The sequence below is a fragment of the Dermacentor albipictus genome, chromosome 3, assembly GCF_038994185.2.
Source record: "Dermacentor albipictus isolate Rhodes 1998 colony chromosome 3, USDA_Dalb.pri_finalv2, whole genome shotgun sequence".
Taxonomy (NCBI): domain Eukaryota; kingdom Metazoa; phylum Arthropoda; class Arachnida; order Ixodida; family Ixodidae; genus Dermacentor; species Dermacentor albipictus.
The window spans coordinates 189,106,815-189,125,613 of record NC_091823.1 but is presented as its reverse complement, the minus strand read 5'-3'; the positions used below and the strand labels follow the sequence as shown (position 1 = coordinate 189,125,613).

Below are 18,799 nucleotides of genomic sequence, written 5' to 3'. Positions count from 1 at the left end.
TCAAAGAGACGTGTATGCGATAAAGATGCATTAATATGCCGAAAAAAACTGAATTTTCTTCTGAATAGCAGCAGGCTGCCCCGTTCCGAGAGCAATAAAAGATGACTGCCGCCGTTCGCTCAGACGCTGGCGACCCGCACCTACCGGAGAGCATGGGTTTAACTGCGTATAATAAAGCTTTTTTCGTGGCCATGTAACGTTTTCGAGCACTGTCGGCACGTTTAAGGCCCCGTTCTGCCAACTCTTCTTTGCTGAGGATCCGATTCGGCGACATTCTTAAGCTTCCGTTGCATGCCGCCGCGATTTTCGACGAGCCACGTCAAGCTAAGTAAAGGAAAGCGGACCAATCACAGACGCCGGCACCACCCTCTTAATCCGGTTATCGGTATTCAATGCAGTGGCTCGGGCCCATAGAATCCCTCTCCCTTTGGGCGTGCTCCTCACCTCTTGTCAGCCAATTAGATAAGACAACGCGCTTTGTGTAGGCAATGTTATTCGTTTTTCTAGCAAACAAAAGTCACCTCCTATCAACGAGGAGAGCGTTTTATTAGTCTGTTCATACAACCCTGCGGGTGATCGCCCGATCCTTGCGTTGGCGGTTACGCAAATTTTGACGTCAGGAGATTGGTATAAAAACATACTGGAATAGGTTTACGTTATAGGGCCCTACGTAAGTGAACATTCTTGGCCAATACCACCAGAATGGGTATGTGGCACTGGGCAAGTGCCCAGACAGACTAGAACAAGAGGCAAGAACTGATGAATTCAGCTGTAGCACTACATTGCTACGATGCTAATCCCATTAACGTCGCCATTCACCGCGAGATGGATTCTGCTGAATTTTTTCGACATCACAATGACGCAAGCCGTATTGTCTCCTATGACCCTCACCTTGACTCGTGCCAAATTCTGACGCCTGTAGAGTTTGTTCCGTGGCACGTGGGCATACTTGTTGGTGGGTGCGATCTCTCATTCTTTTCGGCACTTACATGGACACTCTTTTCTGCTTTCCTTAATGTGAGTATGTCACTGACGATTCCTTCGAAATGCGCAGGCGGCCCAGAAGGCAAAGCATCCACCGCTCGTCCTGGAAGACGGGTAAGTTTCTTTGGTCCGTTTGGCATAATTGCTTCGAGGAAGTCGCATTGTTCGCACGGTCAGGTCAGAAACAGCTGCCGCAAGGACAAGGCTACGAGTGCGGTTTCGTGAATGAGGAAACAGGTCCCAAAACCCGGTGATGTCACGACGAGAAGCAATGATTTCAAGCGAGGAAAGTGAGCCGCACTTCACGCACGAGGCGACACATTCGCGCGTCCCTGCGAGGGGCGGTGTTCCTCAGCCAGCTGCAAATTACACCCATAGACGAAGCGACTTATGGAAGCCAGATGAAACGCTATTCTTCAAGCTGTTGACGTAGCGCACGCCCTGCGAGATGTCAGCCACAGTGCGCTGAATAAGATGACGCACGTCTTGATCATTACGAGCGAGATATATTAGCACGCGGAGTGTCATCGCCAAAATCCAAAAGCTAATTTCGAGCAAAACCCCATAAATCTTGCCTAGTTACTATTTTTTTTGTAATTCACTGCGGTGTTATGATTCTCTACGGGAAATTCTGAACAATATTTTGCAGTCGTTAAAATTTGTTTCAGCAACTTATTGGGTATGCAGAACCAACGTATGAACAATGACGACTAAAATGTCATAAACATCATTCCTATAGGCAACGCATATCTAAAATTATTTTTATTGCAAGATCGCAAACTCACTCAGACCAAGCTCTTACTGTGAGCGTGAGTAAGCGCGGCTGAGCACAATTTTGGTGTGTCTTAGCCCGAGTGAAGCTGGATGAGTAGCATTTTAGTGAGCCTGAGTTTCAGTGAGCCCTAAGCATATAATACAATTCGTGAGTGAGTCTCACTGAGCTGCGCTTATTTTGCCAACGTATGTTTTCATTTTATATCTCGCTAATTTTAACATGAGAAGATGGTGGGACACAAATAGGAATGGTCATCGTAGTTTCATCGCATTTTTCATAAGGCAAAGTAAATTATGGAGCCGGTGAACTTACTACATCAACCTTCCGCCTCTCAAATAGCAATAAGTATCATTACTATAGAGAAAGTTCAGCAGAACCCATCCCACGATGACTGTCGATGCTAATGCGTTCAGCATGGGATCAATAGAGCGGCGCAACGTATTGCCATCGTCGAAACGAGGCGTGTATGAGGCCTGTGCTGCAGCGGGACTCTTCTTTAGCGCTTAGGTGCTCATAACGATGATGTTATCGGCCTGGCAGAGTGGCTCAGTAGGACTATCACAGAAACGCTCGCTGTGTGCGTCTCTACCGACCACCGTGACTGTGATACCACTCTGCCAATCGTCGTATTCGCCTACAATACGCCCCGCCATGATTCTTCTGGTTTCTCTCCATCTTTTTCTCTTGTATGGGCGAAACTCTATATTACCATTTGACACATTCCTCCCAGCCGTTCCCGATACAACGTCAGAATATGCCCGAAATGTCACATATAGAGCTACCGAGGCACGTGAAATTGCACGCCTGCTTCTGACCACTTCCCAAGAAAGTGAACGACGCATATATTACGCTCGTCTCCCCGATTCCCACTATAACCCGTGTGACATCGTGCTTTTTAGAAACCACCACGGCGAGCTGAACTTTGTGAGAAGCTGCTTTCGCCCTACCCAGGCCCATACCGTGCCTTGCGTCAAGTGACAGATGTGGCCTACGAGTTACAACCTCTCGATACTTCCACACCTCTACCCTCCTCTGATATCGTTCATGTCACTCGACTGAATCGAGATCACTCAAACCTACCAAGCCCCGAGATAGCGCTTTCGCCGTCGAGAGTCATGCTACAAGGCACAGCAGTAGCGAACAATAATGAGAAGACTGTCGAAGACGACGATCGCCGATAGCCGTGCGCTGTTGTTCCATACTACGTGCCTATCATCGAGGCGACGGGAGCCCCCATTTCTCCGCGACGAATCAAGAATTCGACGAGGGGGAATTCAAGAAGCACCCAGCCATCTCCGCGACGAATCAAGAATTCTACAAGGGCGGGGAGGGGGGGGGGGTTCTTGCTAATGGCTACGATCCTTTTCTCTGTCCTGTCCTTTCAGGAGTGCCCCAAGGTTCTGTCCGTGGGCCCCTTCTTTTTATAGTTTACATAAACGATGTACCTGATTGCGTTAATTCCTCTATTAGGCTTTTTGCAGACGATTGTGCTGTATATCACATGACTTCCTCTCATAATGACACGTCGCTACTACAGATCAGCCTTAACAATATTTCTGATTGGTGTAACACATGAAAAATGAAACTCAACGCAACGAAGTGCAAGCTAATGAAAATTTCTCGTAAGCTTTCCACGATATAAATAGTTCCCATAAATAGTTCCCCTCTTGAAGAAGTGACTACTTACAAATGCTTAGAGTACCACATTAATTCTAACCTGTCTTGGCAACCACACATAAATTATATTATCAGTAATGCTAACCGCATGATTGGGTACCTGCGCCGTATTTTTCAATGGCCCCCTTTTTTTCTTAAACTCTTTCTTTATGAAACTTTTGTTCCTTCCCAACTAGAATATGCATCAGCTGTGTGGAATCCATTTACTGAAACTCTTAGTCACCTTGAAGCTGCACAGAATCGTAGCGCACACTTCAATTTTTCCAACTGCTCCCCTCTTTCCAGTGTTTCATATACGAAAACTGCGTTACAGCTTCCATCCCTTTCCTCACGCAGGAAAATAGCAGGTCTCTCATTATTTCATAAGATTTACTACCATAGCCCTCGTCTTACTCAAGAATTACTTTCCCTCCCTTCATTCATATCACCTCGCATTGACCATCGTTATGAAGTGCTTGTTCCTCGTTGTCACACTAACCAACACTTTCATTCTTTCGTCCCTCAGACTTGCAATGATCGAAACCACTTGCCCACCCCCACTGTATCTATTTGGGACCCCAGTGACTTTATATACAAGCTTGAATATGTTACCTAATATTTGCTTTGGGTTTCTTTATTTCCTATTTATTGTTCCCACTCCCTTCTCTAACGCCTTATGGGCCCTGAAGGTATCCAAATAAATAAAATCCAACGGGGGTGTTCTCCTAGCAGTACATGTTCTAGGTTTGCAGCGGTAGGCTGAAACAAGTCGGTGCTATAGCGAAACGGGCAAGCAAGCGCTTCTCGTCGTCTTCCTCTTTTTACCAACACCATGCCCACTGCCCAGTGCCTCCAGTTCAACGGAAACGCACGTCTTGCCTCTGGAACTGCGACTGTTAGTTTTCCTCTCAGGCTGCAGGGCTGGATCGGCGAACAATGGGGGAAATGAATCGGTGACGTGGGGAAGGTGACCGGCGTGAATCGAAGGGCGACTGTAAGGCGAGTCCAGAGGAGGGTCATGACGCGGAAGTAGAGCAGGCCTGTAGCTTGAAGCTGTCACGGAGGCTGCGACGGCGGCAGAATTGTGCTACGTTGCCCGGAAAAATGACAGGAATAGCATATTGGCCGGTTTTTAGGTGTTCGCCAAGGGTTGACCACAGGGGCTCCAGCGGCCGAGTAAGGTACGAGAATCAGACGTGAAGGTGGCGGCGGCACATGGAAGGTGCCGGTGGCCCGGTAGGCGTCAGGAGCCGGAGGAGCGTAAGGCCGGCGACAGCGTCAGCGTAAGTTAGTGGTCCAGCAGTAGGCTGCGCAGGAGGGGATGGTGGCAGCGCCGCGGCAACTTGCGTCTGAATTACGTGATGAAGCGAAGGAGCCAAGGTTGTCGACGACTCGGGTGTGCTAGTCGCCAGAGAGAGTTGGTGTGCGACTTCCTGGAGGATGAACTCCTTTATCTCCGGCATTAAAGCAGAGGTGTCGCCAACATCGCGGTCTAAATCCAGGGGAGATAGATTCGCGCTGTCCTGCTGAGCAGCGCGTGTTGAGGCCCGCTGCTTGCGCAACTCATCGTACTGCTGACCGAGCTGTATGACCTCGACAATCGCCCGGGGACTCTTCGCGACGAGCATCTGCAAGGCATATGGTTATAGATGCCTTTCATGACGGGCTTCATCTTGTCAGCTTCGTCCATAAATGAGTTGATTCGCTTGCAGAGCGAGAGCACGTCTTCAACGTAACTGGTAAAGGTCTCGTTAAGGCGTTCAGCTGGACCACGCAAGCGCTGCTCACCACGAAGCCGGCGAATCGGCGAGACGGCCGAAGACATCTGCCAAAGTTGCTGTGAAAGCCGACCAGGTGGTAAGATCGGATTCATGATTGATCACCGAACCGTAGACCTGCCACGTTAGTCAGGTAAAATATCACATTAGGGAGCTTGGCGTGGTCGTCCCACTTATCATAGGCGCTTACACGGTCATATTGGGCGAGCCACTCCTCCACGTAGCCGGCTCGCGCTGCCGGATGACGCCAGAGCACACGATGGCCGGGGGCACGGGAGCAGCAGCCTGGGACGTTCTCGGATCATCCATTTCAATAGCCGGTGGTAGCGTCCGACTGCGGAGTTCCAGGATGTCGAAGAGAAACCCCACACCTCCACCAAATGCGAAGGGGGGTATTCGCCTAGCAGCACAAGTTCTAGGTTCGCAGCGGTAGGCTGAAACAAGTCGGTGCTTTAGCGAAACGGGCAAGCAAGCGCTTCTCGTCGTCTTCCTTTTTTTTTTACTGCCACCAAGCCCACTACCCAGTGCCTTCGGTACAAAATAAATTAAGTAAATAAATAAACAAATAAATAAATGAAAGAAGCACGCAGCCGTCTCCGCGGCGAATCTAGAATCCGACGCGGGTGACGTCAGAACCCGCCCCGCCTGGTTCCTACCGACGAGGAGTCGCCAAAGGGAATTAAGGGAGGACCGGCCCATTGTGAAAGCAGAGTCGCCTCCTGCCGCCCAGTCGGTCCGATGCGTTCTTACAGCTACATGTGCGCTATCATGCGCTATCTGTAAATATTGCATAAAGTTGTTCGTTTCTTCTTCGTCTGCGGAAAGAGTCCGTACCTCGTTCTCCGCCACGAAGTCACAATAGCGCACGGGCTCCATTTTGTTTGTCTGTCTTCTCTCCGCTGTATATATCTTGTAAATATATTGTCAAGCGTCTTTTCTCCCCGTAACAATATCTACTAGCATCCCCTTTAATACATAGCCTGCTTGCTTTCATCAGGTATGTCCACAGCTATCCACCGTTTTGCCTATCTGGTCTCAAACTTCCGCATTTATTACCACTATCACTCTACTGTATCATTACCTACATTTTCACTGACACCGGTTCTATTAATCTGCGCTTCTAGCGCCAACAGACTAGTCATCTCTGACTTATCTCGACGGCCTACGGGTCTCACTGGGTCAATATCTCAGCATTCAATTACGGTATGCCGAGTAGTTAACAGATCACTTTTGCTTTCTTTTTTTCTGAACACACATGGCCAACGTTGTTGCGTGTATTTGCTCCGTTGTGTTTTTGTCCTTGAGAAGCCAGCTTTGGCCTCAATAGCCCGGCACTACCCTGCGCTTATCCTAAAGATTTTCCCTCCTGATTCCTTTCCTGTAACTTTTGTGATGCACAGTGTTTTTTTTTCGATAATTTGCATCCGATACACCGTATTGGTTTCTATCACTTTGCTTTTGGTGACTTGTGGGAGTCAGTGGTGGTCTTTTACACTTTTATTTACTTGGTTGCCAACTTTCTTGACTTCTTTCTCTATTCTGTCTCCACGCTTTTGAGGTGCAAATATTTCTGCGTGTTCGCCAGTCATTTATTTTTGTCTATGTACCTTCGTCTTCTATACTAATCTTGGTCCATGCTTCTCTGACTTCAAAGGGAGCTCTGCCCATGTCACTTTAAACTGCATCATTTTTGTTTTTATTGTGGGCCCTCAAACTTAGCAGGCCGCCTTCAGGTTAATCTCCAAACCTAACAGGATTTCTGATTTATTGCGAATAATGGCACTCGCGAAAGTTAGCACAGGTACCATTAAATTTTTTCAAATTCTTTGCGACATGTCGTATCTATTGTAGCCCCAAAGTGCTCTATGTCTCGTGATTGCGGCTTTCTGCTTCTGTTTCATTTTTAGATTATTTCGTTGGCGCTTGAGTAGGCGATAAGCACACTGAACATCGATTAATGGCGCAGCCGCAAGGCCTGCGCGTGGCCCACCTCCGAAATGCATGACGCGTCGGTGCGTGCGACGGCTGAGATACGCGTCATGCGGGCTGCTCTCTCGTGTTTATTTCTGGACACACCGTGCCGCATCTCGTCGCGCTGCCGAGAAGTCCGCGCATGGCCTCCGAGTCGAGACGCGTGGCGCGCCAGTGAACGCGAACGCTGAGCCTTGTTCGCCCACTTGCCGCACACACAGTGACGCATACTGAGCGGTCCAAGTGGCCGAGAGGTTCACTGAAGAGCGGCACATGCCCAGTGCATTCATGGCGCCACTCACTAAAGCGTTGGTGCAGAAGGCGTTCATTGAAAAACCCGTTTGTGGCGTAGCTTGCTAAATTGTCGGATTCGTGTGCTTGAGGAACCGGTCTCACGTGCGTTTGATTTCACCCATCGGAGAAATTTAAAGGATTTTTTTGTCATTGCAGAGCGGCGTATGCGCAGTGGCCCAGAGGCCTTACCCGGGTTTACGTCAAAGGCTTTCATTAAAGCGTGGCTCACACCTACTGACACCAACCTAGCCACTCAAATTCGCATCACAGAGGTTCATCGAACACCAGCGCAGACCGAGTGGCACATACCCAGTGCTCCAAGCCGCCGTCAAAGAGGTCAATTTAAAAGCGGTACGTCACCAGTCTCGCAGCTACAGTGACCCATCTCGGCATTAAAGAGGTTCGTCGAAGAACGCTACATGTGTACACATCGCCACATACTAAGTGTCCCAAGTAGTTCCCATGGTTGGTTATGAACCATGTTCCATCAACACAGCAGCGCTATGCGCTACTCATTCGATCATGGACCAGCGACTCACTTAAGCGGAATAACGGTTCGATATGTACAAAACAGATTCAAGCTACAACTGGAAGGCGACAAAAGAAGAACCGCTTGCCGGAGGCACGCTTTAATTTTTTTCTTGTACTTCTTGCAAATAAATAAAGAAACGTATTGGTTTTGCGGTACCTCTGGTTCTTACGAAACATGGTGCAGTGACCAGGATACCCGGAGACAGACGCGACGCCTTCGAGCCCCTTCGCTTTAACAGGTTGAAGAACGGGACAGTGCGGTATGGCTCAACAGGGAACCGTCACCGAAAGGACCACGATCCATGATCGTTGGCCGACTCAGCTATACAGGCAACAACTCTTTCAACACGATTTTAAACATGAGCAGAGAAGTTTTGTCGAAGAAGTGCAACAGGCTTGGAGCACATGGGACTATGCTCACCTGCGAAATTGATAAGAAGATAGCATAAGACGCCGACCAAGCGCAATTAGGGACGCTTTTACGCTAGATGAAGAGCGCCTCACACATTAAACCCGGCGCGGAAACAGAATTTGAAAATGTTTTGCACAGACAGATGAAGGCTGTCACAGCGACGATCAAGTTTGAAGAAAGAATCTGAGATTTGGAGCAAGCGACACAAAAAAACGGGTATAGTGACGGGCCGAGTGCACACACTACCAACCACGTCACGGAAAAGCAAGAGTTAGTTGGGTTACCGTGGCGTGAGATGATTAAGTTTGATGTGAAACAGCGCCATCGAGGTTTTGGCATCCGTTCATGACGTGAGTCCACAATAAAAAGAACATGTCCAAGTGTCAGAAATTAAATTACCTTCCTACATCACTCAACGGATGGGCAACGTGTCTAGTAGAAGGCTTACAGTTTTCCAAGGAGAATTACGTGCACCCAGTTACCCTTCTGAAAGAAACGTTTGGGCGACAAGATAATTTAAGAGAAGCCAACGTGAAAGAACTTGCAAACGGCAAACCAGTGGGGAGTTACAAATATACAAATGAAGTGAAGAAACTATTCCAAAAGTTGCACGTAAAGAAAAGAGCTTTGAAGTCGTTCGGGGTGGCAATAGACAGTTACGCCACAGTTATAATCATCATCATCATCATCATCATCATCAGCCTGGTTGCGCCCCCTGCAGGGCAAAGGCCTCTCACATATTTCTCCAACAACCCCGGTCATGTACTAATTGTGGCCATGGCGTCCCTGCAAACTTCTCAATCTCATCCGCCCACCTAACTTTCTGCCATCCCCTGCTACGCTTCCGTTCCCTTAGAATCCAGTCCGTAACCCTTAATGACCATCGGTTATCTTCCCTTCCCTCCTCATTACATGTCCTGTCCATGCCCATTTCTTTTTCTTGATTTCAACTAAGATGTCATTAACTCGCGTTTGTTCCCTCACCCAATCTGCTCTTTTCTTATCCCTTAATGTTACACCTATCATTCTTCTTTCCATAGCTCGTTGCGTTGTCCTCAATTTGAGTAGAAACCGTTTCGTAAGCCTCCAGGTTTCTGCCCCGTAGGTGACTACTGGTAAGACACAGCTATTATACGCTTTTCTCTTGAGGGATAATGGCAACCTGCTGTTCATTATCTGAGAATGCCTGCCAAACGCACCCCAGCCCATTCTTATTCTTCTGAATATTTCCGTCTCATGATCCGGATCCGCAGTCACTACCTGCCCTAAGTAGATGTATTCCCTTGTGACTTCCAGTGCCTCGCTGCCTATTGTAAATTGCTGTTCTCTTCCGAGACTGTTAAACATTACTTTAGTTTTCTGCAGATTAATTTTTAGACCCACTCTTTTGCTTTGCCTCTCCAGGTCATTGAGCATGCATTGCAGTTGGTCCCCTGAGTTACTAAGCAAGGCAATATCATCAGCGAATCGCAAGTTACTAAGGTATTCTCCATTAACTTTTATCCCCATTTCTTCCCAATCCAGGTCAATGAATACCTCCTGTAAACATGCTGTGAATAGCATCGGAGAGATCGTATCTCCCTGCCTGACGCCTTTCTTTATTGGTATTTTGTTGCTTTCTTTATGGAGGACTACGGTGGCTGTGGAGCCGCTATAGATATCTTTCAGTATTTTTGCATACGGCTCGTCTACACCCTGATTCCGTAATGCCTCCATGACTGCTGAGGTTTCGACAGAATCAAACACTTTCTCGTAATCAATGAAAGCTATATATAAGGGTTGGTTATATTTCGCACATTTCTCTATCACCTGATTGATAGCGTGAATATGATCTATTGTTAAGTAGCCTTTACGGAATCCTGCCTGGTCCTTTGCTTGACAGAAGTCTAAGGTGTTCCTGATTCCATTTGCAATTACCTTAGTAAACACTTTGTAGGCAACGGACAGTAAGCTGATCGGTCTATAATCTTTGAAGTCTTTGGCATCCCCTTTCTTATGGATTAGGATTAAGTTAGCGTTTTTTCAAGATTCCGGTACGCTCGACGTTATGAGGCATTGCGTATACAGGGTGGCCAGTTTCTCTAGAACAATCTGCCCACCATCCTTCAACAAATCTGCTGTTACCTGATCCTCCCCAGCTGCCTTCCCCCTTTGCATATCTCCCAAGGCTTTCTTTACTTCTTCCGGCGTTACCTGTGGGATCTCGAATTCCTCTAGACTATTTTCTCTTCCATTATCGTCGTGGGTGCCACTGGTACTGTATAAATCTCTGTAGAGCTCCTCAGCCACTTGAACTATTTCATCCATATTAGTAATGATATTGCCGGCTTTGTCTCTCAACGCATACATCTGATTCTTGCCAATTCCTAGTTTCTTCTTCACTGTTTTTAGGCTTCCTCCGTTCCTGAGAGCATGTTCAATTCTATCCATATTATACTTCCTTATGTAAGCTGTCTTACGCTTGTTGATTAACTTCGAAAGTTCTGCCAGTTCTATTCTAGCTGTAGGGTTAGAGGCTTTCATACATTGGCGTTTCTTGATCAGATCTTTCGTCTCCTGCGAGAGTTTACTGGTATCCTGCCTAACAGCGTTACCACCGACTTCCATTGCACACTCTTTAATGATGCCCACAAGATTGTCGTTCATTGCTTCAACACTAAGGTCCTCTTCCCGAGTTAAAGCCGAATACCTGTTCTGTAGCTTGATCTGCAATTCCTCTATTTTACCTCTTACCGCTAAGTCATTGATCGGCTCCTTATGTAACAGTTTGTTCCGTTCCCTTCTCATGTCTAGGCTAATTCGAGTTCTTACCATCCTGTGGTCACTGCAGCGCACATTGCCGAGCACGTCCACATCTTGTATGATGCCAGCGTTAGCGCAGAGTATGAGGTCTATTTCATTTCTAGTCTCGCCGTTCGGGCTCCTCCACGTCCACTTTCGGCTATACCGCTTGCGGAAGAAGGTATTCATTATCCTCATGTTATTCTGTTCCGCAAACTCTACTAATGACTCCCCCCTGATATTCCTAGTGCCTATGCCATAATTCCCCACTGCCTTGTCTCCAGCCTGCTTCTTGCCTACTTTGGCATTAAAGTCACTCATTAGTATAGTGTATTTAGTTTTCGCTCTGCCCATCGCCGATTCCACGTCTTCATAGAAGCTTTCGACTTCCTGGTCGTCATGACTGGATGTAGGGGCATAGACATGTACAATCTTCATTTTGTACCTCTTATTAAGTTTCACAACAAGACCTGCCACCCTCTCATTAATGCTATAGAATTCCTGTATGTTACCAGCTATATTCTTTTTAATCAGGAATCTGACGCCCAGTTCTCTTCTCTCCGCTAAGCCCCGGTAGCACAGGACGTGCCCGCTTTTTAGCACTGTATATGCTTCTTTTGGCCTCCTAACTTCACTGGGCCCTATTATATCCCATTTACTGCCCTCTAATTCATCCAATAGCACTGCTAGACTCGCCTCACTAGATAACGTTCTAGCGTTAAACGTTGCCAGGTTCATATTCGAATGGCGGCCTGTCCGGAGCCAGTGATTGTTAGCACCCTCTGCTGCGTCGCAGGTCTGACCGCCGCCGTGGTCAGTTGCTTCACAGCTGCTGGGGACTGAGGGCCGGGATTTGATTGTGTTGTTCATATAGGAGGTTGTGGCCAAGTACTGCACCAGGGTGGCCAATCCTGCTCTGGTGAGGGAGTGCGTTACCGATTCTGGTCACCGCGATCAGGCCACACTCCAGGCCTGTTTATGCAATTTTATCAACACGTGGATTTTCTTTTTAATCCGGTGGAAGATTGCCGGCACCGGGATTCGAACCACGGACCTCTTGCACGCGAGGTGGGTGTTCTACCTCTATGCCACCGCTGCGCTTCTATAGTTATAGTGCCTGTTATAGTGCCGCACAGTTATAGTGCTTGTCATAAAAACTGCACTACCGAAGGACATGAGGGTAGAAATAGAAGATGAAAGAAATGGAGAAAGCAGTGGCAACATATCAGCAACGTTGGGTTCACACTAAACACCAGCAGGCGTAACCTAAAATACAATATGGGTGTTTGAACATCCACAAACGTAGTAGAGAAGCGACACGCAAGGAGAAATACGACGCGAACTAGTCACTACGTAGTCCGAGACGAACATGGGCGTTCTCGCTTCAAAGCACCGCGCTGAAAAAGTGCGTTTTCGGTGATGTGACTAGGCATTACACTGAACGTTGCAGAAGAAGCATAACGTTGAAGCAGAATAAAGCAGCTTTGCAACGGGAGCTAGGATGTTTCAGATGCACACGGGGAAGATATGCCGCGCCAACGTGCATTGCAAGGCATGCAAAGGAAGGCACGTAACATCCATGCGTCGACCACGTATACTTGGGCCGTTCGACTCAACAGCCAAAGAGTGGTGGAGAAGGGCTGCATGCGAGCACCCAGGTTAGGTGGTTAGGCGTCAAGTCCCGTAACATGCATGCACAGCAGTCCGGCGAGTACAAGTGCATACTGCTGCAGGCAGATTTTTCATGGATGGAAGGAAAAGATAGCTACGCATGGATTATGCTGGGTAATGGGAGCCAGAGGACATTCATTCTACAGAGGTTATTGTGAAAACTAGGGTGCGAGGTGAAAAGACGTGCAAAAATCACCGTTGTATCGTTTTGCGGAAAAAAGACTGAACTCGACATGAAATTCGTCGAAGTGAAAAATCAAAAGGGCCCTAAATCAGAACACATGATTATTATTAGGTCCTCGATATAGAAGTAATTTACTGCGATGTTCTGCCATTACCACCGTTGGTAAAACAAGAAACCGTAAGATTTGTGAGCCTTATTTGGCTCATGATACTACGAAGGCGGCCAATAATGAAGCTCTCGAGACATAAATATTCATTACAGCCGATTAAAACTGGACACTAATGACTGGTCGCATTCATAAGATTCAACCAGAAATAATAGCTATAGATAATTTTTGGGATGGATGATTCAAGGGCCTGTAAATGCATGCGGCATGCGGTGCTTTGTGAAATTTTTCTTGCTCATTTCGAACGCTTCCATGAGCTTAAGCTTACTAATCCCTTCATTGTAAATGTTTTTAGATACGTATATAATTTTTAATCATCTTCAAACTCACCCAACGACGTGCTAGCTGAAGTAGGTGATGAAATTTTAAGGAATTTTTCTAGCCTTCTTAAATTCAGAAGGATTGACATCTGAGCCAGTTGATACATAGTTGAAGGAAAAAAAACAGTCACACAAGACAAAGGAGAAAAAGAGTTGTTCACACCACGACTGGACTATCTGACAACGACTATTACAACCTCGGTGCGTTTACTTGAAAAAGAATGAGCTTTTTTTGGGTTTGTCACGATAGATGTGATGTCTTGTCTTTTCAATGCTCTGTAACTAGTGATGCTGCTGTTGCTCTGCTGGCCTTGCTGGGGCTATGCCGTTTCTAATAAAGCTCAGGTGATAGTCCTGTCACTGTGGTGTGAACAACTCTTCTTGTCCTTTGCCTTTTGTGACTGGTTTTTTCCATTTAAACCCACCCTGGAGCTTCCGCAATATAATTTAATTCAGTTTTTAGACTTGAAGCTGTTTTTTTAGTCAAGGTCAAAATGTGTGTTGAGCTTTCCAACTCAGGTCGAAAAAAGCCTTGTTAACTTTCGACTCTTCCCATTTTAAGGTGATAAATAAGGGGGTTCAGCCCCCGCCTGCCTGAGATCAGCGCTTCTAAAATCGCGTGCATAAGCTGCAAGCTAGTTTTGCATGTGAAGTGGAGGGACTGGAAGTGGCAGGTTTTTCCAAGTACACTGTTAAGAGCGGTTGCTGAATCCCTTGGCAAGAAGCTTCGGAAGACAGAAAACAGTGTTCTCTTCCACGAAATGAGTTCCGAGAAAAAGTGTGCAGTTGTTTCTTACCTGCATAAGATTTCGCATACCATCAAGAAAATCTCAAGCAAATATGGTTTTGACATTGCATGCTTTGCTCCGTGCAAGCTTTCAAAACTGTGCGAAATGGTGGGAAAGGGCAATTCGCAAGAAGGCACGTGTGGTCAGAAGCATCTAGGAAAGAACAAGAGTGTCGCATGCACAACACCTGTGTCATGCATATATAAGATCCCTCTCAGTTGTGGGCTTCTTTATATCAGACAGCCTGATAGATACTTTAATGATTGTATACGATAGTATGCGCGTTCCACATGTGAAGCTTCCACATTATCTGTGAGTAGTGCTACAACGTGAGTGGTGCTACAAGGTAAACAGAACAAGTATTCAATTTCGGCAGTTTCATTTCATTTCATTTATTATACCCTCAAGGCCTGTGAAGGCATTACAGAGGGGAGTGGGTTACAAGTGAATTAAAACAGTAAATTTGCAAAAGAAAAATATACAACATAAAAATACAATTTGACAAATAATTCAGTAGGACTACAATGAGCCATTACAAAAGGTGTTACAAAAAAGGGCAAGATATACAAGCACATTAAACAACATGTTAGCAAGTAACGTTGGTTAAGGCATCACGAAACAAAGGATTATCATTGATGGACACAATGTTTGCGGGAAGGTGGTTCCACTCTAGTGATGTCCGAGGTACGAATGACTGGGAAAATGTATTTGTGCTGCAAGAAGGGATGTGAACCTTGTAAGAATGATCGATGCGACGAGATACATAGTGTGGAGTATGGATGAATACATCACGTAGTTTTGTGTGGTGAAACATTTTGTGAAATAATGATAAACGGGAGACTTTACGTCGAGCTGCAAGAGATGAAAGAGAAAGGCTAGTTTTCATGGCTGTTACGCTGGCAGTTCTATTATAATTCGAAAGAATGAAACGAGCAGCGTTATTCTGAACTAATTCTAATGAGTTAATCAAGTTTAGATTACTAGAGTCCCAGACAGATGCAGCGCATTCTAATTTCGGGCGTATTAGTGTCTTATAAAGCAATAATTTCAAGGAGTGTGGAGCCTTAAAAAAGTTACGCCTTAAGTAACCAAGAGCGCGGTTAGCATTGTTCACTATATTAGTAATGTGAGTTGCCCAGGTAATGTCGTATGTAATATGTATTCCTAAGTACTTGTACGAAGTTACCTGTTCTAAAGGAAGACAATTTAAATAGTACACTTCAGATACGTTAGATGTTCTTGATACTTGCATAGCTTTACGCTTGTTAACATTTAATTCCATTAGCCATAAACTACACCAGTTAGATATTATATCAAGGTCCGATTGAAGACGGTTAGTATCGCAATCCGTAGTTATTTCTCTAAAGATAACACAATCATCCGCGAAGAGATGAATGTTAGAAGTTACTTGTGAAGGAAGGTCGTTAATATATATTAAGAACAACAAAGGACCGAGAACCGATCCTTGGGGCACTCCGGAAGCAACAGAGCACACCGGTGAATTGCAGCCATTAGCAGTAACGTATTGTGAGCCATAAACCAGAAAACATTCCATCCATTTTAAGAGATTAGCATCAATATTCAAACGGGTCAGTTTGTGGACTAGAAGTTTGTGACAGACTTTATCGAATGCTTTTGAGAAGTATAGAAATATGCAGTCGGCGCGTGATGAACGATCAAGAATTCGATGCAACTGATGAGTGAAGGATACGAGTTGAGTCTCGCATGAGTATGATTTCCTAAAGCCATGCTGTGCAGGTGAAAAAAAATGGGTTATCCTCAAGAAATTCCACGAGGTTTGTGAACACAATGTGTTCTAGAAGTTTGCAGCACGTGCTGGTAAGTGAGATGGGGCGATAGTTTGTTGGTATGTTTTTGTTACCAGATTTATGGAGTGGAACCACCTTCCCGACCTTCCACTGATAAGGTAAAGTGCTGGTATTGAGTGACTGGTGAAAAATTTTTGTTAGTATTATAGAACTGTATGCGGAAGTGCTTTTTAGGAACTTAGTGTTAATTGAGTCAAAGCCAGGCGAAGAATTGTAGTCGAGCTTGTCAATAAGTTTAGCAACACCAGATGTGTGAAGTACTACTGGAAACATGACTGGATAATTATAGTTACGTAACTCGGGAAATTGTTTATTTAGAGCTCCCGAAAATTTTTTGAGAAAGGCTTCATTAAGGTGAGTTGCAGCACCGTTTTTAGGAACAGGCTGCCCAGTAGAGTCGTTTATTAAGATTAAGTTATCAGAAACAGGTTTAATTATTTTCCAGAATTTTTTAATGCTAGTTTTAAGAATAGATGGAAGAGTAACAGCAAGAAAAGTACGTTTAGCGAGTTTTAAAGCTTGAATGTATTCGTTAGAAGCCGCCTTGTATGCCGTCCAACGAGAAGCACTTGAGGACAACTTAGCTGAGCGGTAGATACGCTTTTTACGGTTAGAAAGTCGTTTAATGCGAGTGTTATACCAGGGGGCCTGTGGGTTAGAAGTTAAGATGCGGCTCGGAACATGTATGTTCATTAGTTCATTTACTTTATGAGCAAACAGGTCCCAGTTAGTTTGTACAGAACGGTCATCAAAGTTAATTAGGAATGTGTCAAGAAACGTATGTAACTCGTTATTGATGGCCCCGAAGTTTGTTCTACTATAATCTAGTATCGTTTTCCTTTTCTTGATATTTTTCGGATGTTTGGCACTAATAGTAAAATGTATTGCAGTATGGTCGCTTAAAGGCGGAAGGAAGGTAATGTTGGAAGTTAGTTTGGGTTCAGTAGTAAGTACTAGGTCGAGAGTGTTTGATATAGTAGCAGTATTCCGAGTTGGTTCAGTGACCACTTGCGAAAAGGAAAAAGTGGAACACAAATCTAAAAATTCCTTCGCCTGAGACGAAAATGGGAGTAATGAAGGAGGCTGAGAGTTCCATTTAATGTTCGGAAAGTTAAAGTCGCCTAACAAGTAAAGGGGCGATGATGGAAAGCGTGATGATACGTTATTAATTACATCATGCAATTCACTAAGGAATGCGGACGATGAAGAAGGAGATCGGTAGCATACGCCTATAATTGCCTTCTGGTGATGAATGGTAAATGAAGTTCAGACGATTTCGAGGTCAGTAGTGACAGAAATTCGTGAAGAAGGAATGTCGTTAGAAACGGCAAGTAGGACGCCGCCTCCACGACTCACAGTACGATCCTCCCTATTGATAGCGAAGCGATGGGCATCCTCGAAGATTTCAGAATCATTAATGTTGTTCGAAAGCCACGTTTCTGTTAAAGCAACAATGTGTGGAGAACAAGTGTCAATTGCTGAGGACAATGAAAAATATTTGTTCAGTGCACTTCTAATGTTAGTAAAAAAGATGGACACATGGTGTTGTGAAGACTGTCCACTTCCCCTCTCGCTCCGGTAGGTTAAATTGCCTGCAGGAAGTATGTTCCTTGCGTGTTGGCCCTGCGACGGTTTTTCTGTCACGCATTTCGTTTCGACGTCAAAAACGTAGCACCTGTCATTCATAAGTAGTTTGTCGTATCTGAGTTTAAACGCAGGTGCGCCGGACTGACTTTTTCCAAACTCGATAAGATTTCCCCGAGCGAGACGGGTTGCCGGGGAGTAATCTTCACTAAGAGTGATATTGCTTGTTTTAAGCTGAATACGTAGCGAAAGAATATTTTCTTTTATTTTGAAACTCGAGAAGTTCACAACTACAGGTCGGCATTTTCCCGGTAAAAAAACGCCTAAGCGATGGGCGCGTTCGATTGAGTCGGATGAAAAGGATGGAAGTACGGTTTTCAAAGCAGATATACCCTTGTTCTCGGTTTGTTCGCATGTTTCTTTAGCGTCTGGAATGTTGCGAATGATAAGGTTATTTCGCCGAGATCTGTCTTCAAGGTCATTGGCGCGAGCCCATAGAATTGCGTTTTCTTCTTTTAGGGCTCCGACAGTGTTCTTCATAGTAGACAGTACTACACCCTGTGCCTCGAAATTATTGCATTTTTCTTCCATACCGTCCATCCGTTTGCTCAATACAGGGAATTTCGCTTCCATGTTTGTTTGGCCATTCTTTATAGTTTTAATATCGGCGGCTTGTTCGGCTAAAGCTTTTGAGGACTGGAGTGCGCGAGTGTGTATATCTTTGATAAAGCGAAACATTATCTTCATTTCTTCTGCAGGGTCGTCAGGCAGTGTTTCAATATCAAAAAGTGAGTCCGTCCTAGTATTAGGCCGAGGGTTTGTCTCAACATCCCCTGAACAGATCAACAATAAGGCAAACGACGAAGTCAATCATTCACAAATGGTCTCACACAACACCCGTGGGCACGGGAACAGCACTAAAAAGCGGTCGTCACTTTTTCTCGCGTATAAGGAAAGTTTAGTACACACATGCACAGGATAGAGGCAGAAGTTACGGGCCATGCCGAAAGTGCTGCTCGAGTGCCCACTGAAGGTGACGATTCCAGGGAAGCCGTTTAAATGTGCCTTGATGGAT

At 45.6% G+C, this 18,799-nt stretch overlaps 1 protein-coding gene across 1 annotated transcript in view; it reads left to right on the top strand.

Moving 5' to 3' along the window:
- The window catches only part of LOC139057058 (uncharacterized), a 322,046-nt gene that overhangs the window by 44,417 nt on the left and 258,830 nt on the right, over positions 1 to 18,799 (top strand). The window contains exon 2 of the mRNA XM_070534850.1: positions 1,055 to 1,098. The gene's annotated coding sequence lies outside the window, so the exon portion shown is untranslated. The remainder of the gene's footprint in view (positions 1 to 1,054; positions 1,099 to 18,799) is intronic.